Here is a 5,106-nt window from a genome sequence, read left to right as displayed (position 1 = left end):
TTATTTATTTATTTATTTATTTATTTATTTATTTATTTATTTATTTAAGTTTTTATTTATTTATTTGACAGAGAGATACAAAGCAAGAGAAGGAACACAAGCAGGGGGAGTGGGAGAGGGAGAGCAGGCTTCCCGCCGAGCAGGGAGCCCGATGTGGGGCTTGATCCCAGGACCCTGGGATCATGACCTGAGCCGAAGGCAGATGCTTAACAACTGAGCCACCCAGGCGCCCCTAGAAGTATGTTTTAGATTGCAGCACAGTGAGGGGAATCCCAAGCAGAGCATGGAAGTTTCTCTGAGTTGAGGACATATAGATTATCATATGTGGAGGTTGAAGAGGCTGGAATTTGTGAGGCCAAGTCCTAGAGAAGAAGGTGCTGCACAGATTAACAGCACCAGAAATCGTATCGGGAGCCCCTTGGGTGATTGGTTGAATACGAAGTTGCCCAGGCATTGAGTGGAATGCCAGAAGGATGGCAAAGAACAACCCTACTGGGGGAATAAACTGAATAATTCCCAGAGCTCTCATAGGACTGGGGGACATTCAAGTTTTAGCAAAGCAGAATGGGAGTAAGCTATTGAACATCCAAGGCATTCTTTAGAGGGTACAGTGAGGTCACACCATAGTAGTAGGGCTACACTTGCCTTAGAAGAAAGGCTCCATGGGGCGCCTGGGTGGCTCAGTCAGTTGAATGTCTGACTCTTGATTTTGGCTCAAGTCATGATCTCAGGGTCCTGGGATTGAGCCCTGCGCTGGGCTCTGCGCTCAGCAGGGAGTCTGCTTGGGATTCTCTCTCTCCCTCTGCTTCTGCCCCTCCCCCCTCTCTAAAATAAAATAAATAAATCTTAAAAAAAAAAAGAGAGAAGAAGAAGAAAGGCTCCACTAGGTCCACTTCAGCAAAGCTTTTTAAGAAGCCTCAAAAAAATAAAACTGACCAGTAAGTAACTTAACTGCCTGCCAAATGAATTCCAAAAGAAAATGACAAAAATCTAAACATTCAACTGCATAATATCAATAATGTCTAGCATCCAACATAAAATTACCAGACACCTAAAGAAGCAAGAAAATGTGACCCATTACCAAGAGAAATACCAGTCAGTGTAAACTGACCCAAAATGACAAAAAGGATGTAATTAATAGACACGGACTTTGAAACAGCTATTACAAATATGTTCAAAGATTTAAAGGAAAGCATGAACATAAGAAGTAGAAGTTTTTTTTTTAAGAACTAAATGAAACTTCTAGGAGGAGGAAAAATACAATCTCTAAAATGAAAACTTCACTGGATAGGTTTAACAGCATATTAAAGATTGCAGAAGAAAAAAATAGTACACATGATGACATAATAATACAAGCTTATGCAGCACAAGGAGAAAAAAGACTAAGGGGGAAAAAAAAGGACCACATCAGGCAACCTCTGCAACAATATTAGATGGTCAACCCTACATGTAATCAGAGCCCCAGTAGGAAAGGAGGGCAGAACAAAATACTTGAAATGATAATGGCGGAAGATGTTCCAAAAACTGATAAAAACTATAAAGCTACAGATCCAAGAAACCCAACCAATTGTAGGCAGGATAAACACAAAGAAAAGAACATCAAAACAATCATAATCACATTACTTAAAACTAGCAATGAAAAGAAAATCCTGAAAACAGCCAAGATGAAAAGAACTATTACATTCAATAAACAAAGATAAGAAATATCACTGATTTCCCACCCTTAAAAACAATGCAAGCCATAAAATAAAGACAATGGAATGACGTCCTTAATATGTTGAATTAAATGACAAAAACGAAAAACAAACAAAAACCTGTCAACAAAGAGTCTATATTTGGGGCGCCTGGGTGGCTCAGTCGTTAAGCGTCTGCCTTCGGCTCAGGTCATGATCCCAGGGTCCTGGGATCAAGCCCCGCATTGGGCTCCCTGCTCAGCGGGAAGCCTGCTTCTCTCTCTCCCACTCCCCCTGCTGGTGTTCCTTCTCTCACTGTGTCTCTCTCTGTCAAATAAATAAATAAATAAATCTTTAAAAAAAAAAAAAGAGTCTATATTCAGTGAAAATTATCCTTAGAAAATGAATGTGAAATAAAAATGTTTTTTCAGACAAACAAAAGGAGGTAGAATTTGTCACCAGCAGACTTGCACCATAAGAAATATATTATAAGTTCTTTTTCAGGCTGAAGAAAAATGATACCAGGTAGAAACTCAGATCTACACAAGGAATGAAGAATACCAGAAAATTTAAATATGTGAGTAAAGATAAGAGAATTTGTATTTTTGTTTTTAATTTTAAGTTATCCAGACTCAGCCTGCCTTTCAGAATCTAGACTCAAGATCCAAAGAATTATATGGATTTTCAGAAATTATCTTGCCTCTGTAGCAAGTACGCAAAACACTAATGTCTATTAGTTATGGAGAGAAAACATGCAGTTAATTGTCATAGTAATCTTTATGTATATAAATATTTAGTACTTATTTACTTATATATTTATTTAAATATATAGATATCTATTAAAAACATTACAAATATACCAACTCGTCTATTTTGTAGATGAGCCACACAAGGAAGGCTTTGAGATTTTTGTGACTTTCTCAAGGCATGACACAAAAGCCTTGGTACACTAACTACAACATCTTTTGCCTTTCCGTGGCTAAGGGGATCCCATCACAGCCCTGCCACTTACTAGCAGTGTGATTTGAGCAAGTGATTAAATGTCTCCAAGCCTCAGTTTCTTCTCATAAGATGGACATAATAAAATGCCTACCTCCTTGAGTTGCTGAGATTATCACATAAGATACTATGAGAGTCAGGATGCCTTTGTTCATAAGAGGCCAACTCAAATTATCTTACATGTGAAGAATATTTATTGTCTCATGGAACTGGGGAGTTTGGATGTCTGGATGGTTTCAGGCACTACTGGATCCAGGGTCTCAATGTCATCAAGAATCTCTGTCTCTCATCTCAGCTTTCTTTGGTTCTGGCATCATCCTCAAGTAGGTTCACCCAAGGTAGTGGCAGAGATAACCTCCAGTAGCTCCAGGCTCATATCCCACTTACACAGAAGGAAAGCAGTTTTCTTTCCCAGTAGTCCTAGCAACTATTCACTCCCCTGCCCACCTGTGAACTAATGTGTGACTCTGATTGGTTGGTTCTGGGTTGTATATCCTCTTCTGGAACAAGGCCATGGAATAAGGGTGGTTTCCTAAAGGTAAACTGGGATGCTCTTGTCAAAAGATGGTGTTGCAGATGCTGAGCTACCAAAACCAACAGACGTTTATGACACTTCTATAAAGCACTGGACAGTAAGAGCTATCAAATACAGCCAAATCCCAAGTATGGATTTGTATGTACTAACTTGATCCTTACAGCTGTATCGGGGTGGAGGGGGGGGAACTCCTGTAAGCCCCAACCTCATGGAAGACCCAGCTTTACAATGGTTTCCCAGTCCTGGCTCCCAGCTTTGCATGACTCAAATGGTGTCTCCTGTCCCCAGGCTCCCCCTGGAGATGTGGCACTACACCGTCAGCTCTGGGCTTTCTTTCCTTCTTTGTTTTTGGCCTCCACCAATTGCCCCCAATTTCCCTAGAGTCTTTGTTATGCATTAACAACAATTATTCTTTAAAAAAAAAAAAGATGTATTTTTGAGAGAGAGAGCACGAGCAGGAGGGGTAGAGGGAGAGGGAGGGATAGAGAGAATCCCAAGTGGACTCCCCGCTGAGCTCAGAGCCTGATGCAGGGCTTGATCTCAGGGTGGTGAGATCACGACCTGAGCCAAAATCAAGAGTCGGGCACTCAACTGACTGAGCCCAGGTGCCCCAATAATTATTCTTTTCAGCATCTGTTTCACAGCAGGGTGGTTTTCAGGTCATCTCTCCATTTTACAGAGGCAGAAACTGAGGCCTAGAGAGGTTAAAAGCCTTACCCCACACCACACAGCTAGTAAGTGGCAGAACTGGTGTTCAACCCCAGAGTCTGTTTTCTAACGAGCAATGTGAATGGTGGCTGGTGGACGAGGTCCCACGCCTGGTGTGCCTCAGAGTCTTATCCAGACCCAGGGATCCCAGCTCTCCTGCCTAGTCCCTGGAGTCCTCAAGTAACTTCCTGATAATCATGAAGCCCAGAAGAAAGGGAAGCTCAGTGTCCATGTAAGACACCTCGCAAGCAAGATGCTGTGAATGTTTTCAGTCCAGACAAGGGGAGAGGGGTAGCTGGGGACAGGACCCAGCAAATGGAACGTGGGGGTGCTCTTATTAATCTCCTATGGCTGCCATAACAAATCCTTGGTGTTCCTTGACCCGTAGCTGCATATAACGCCCCTCTCTGCCTCCGTCTTCACCCGGCCTGGCCCTCTGTATGTCTCTGTGTGTTCTCCTCTATCTAATGTCCTTCTGCCTCGCTCTTACAAGGACACCTGTCATTGGATTTAGGGCCCACCCAGGTAATCCGGGATGATCTCCTCTTCAGATCCTTCAGTTAATTGCATCTACAAAGACCCCTTTTCCAGGTGTATCACATTCACCCGCTCCAGGGGTTAGGATGCAGTCACCTCTCTTTTGGGAGGGGGCACTGTTCAACCCACTGAAGTGGAAAAGCGGCCTGATTCTTCTTGGGTTCTGAGCCTCGGGCCTGGGTGAGGGGGCGAGCTGCGGCGGGTTCTCGACGGTGCCTCTTTTATTGTTTCATATTTTTCTCTTTTGTTTTGAGGTTTTCTGCCCTCTTTTCTGGAAGGTGCACGATGCTCGGCTCTGTGGTTATTTTCGCCTAACAGCTGTGTTTCCGGTGAGCAGCTGGGGGCTGCTTCTGACTCAGCAAAACGGGAGCAGTAACCGCCAAGAAGCCGTTCGAGCAAGGCTCGAAATAAAGCAGCAGTTTCTTCCCGTCCCCTCGTCCTTTCACTTCCCCACCCGTGGGCACCTTTTGAAAGTCTCGCAAAGCGCTTGTCAAAAACCACTTGGGAGCCGCCGGCGCAAGGCCTGGCTGAAGGTGGCCCTGAGCTCGGGCTCTCGGAAAACAGAGGGATCCCGGAAAGGACGGGGCCAGAGCGGCCCAGCTTTGTGCTGGGGACGCCCCGCCCCAGATGTCCCCGCCGCTCCCCCGCCCCCCC

General features: G+C 44.1%; 1 protein-coding gene across 2 annotated transcripts in view; it reads left to right on the top strand.

Annotated features, from left to right (window-relative positions):
• Positions 1 to 5,106, top strand: part of SPRING1 (SREBF pathway regulator in golgi 1) — a 189,014-nt gene that overhangs the window by 126,139 nt on the left and 57,769 nt on the right. The gene's annotated exons all lie outside the window — the stretch shown is intronic.

Source organism: Mirounga leonina, unplaced genomic scaffold (assembly GCF_011800145.1).
Source record: "Mirounga leonina isolate KUSES-001 unplaced genomic scaffold, KU_Mleo_1.0 Mir_171, whole genome shotgun sequence".
NCBI classification, from domain to species: domain Eukaryota; kingdom Metazoa; phylum Chordata; class Mammalia; order Carnivora; family Phocidae; genus Mirounga; species Mirounga leonina.
This window is presented reverse-complemented; position numbering and strand designations above follow the sequence as displayed.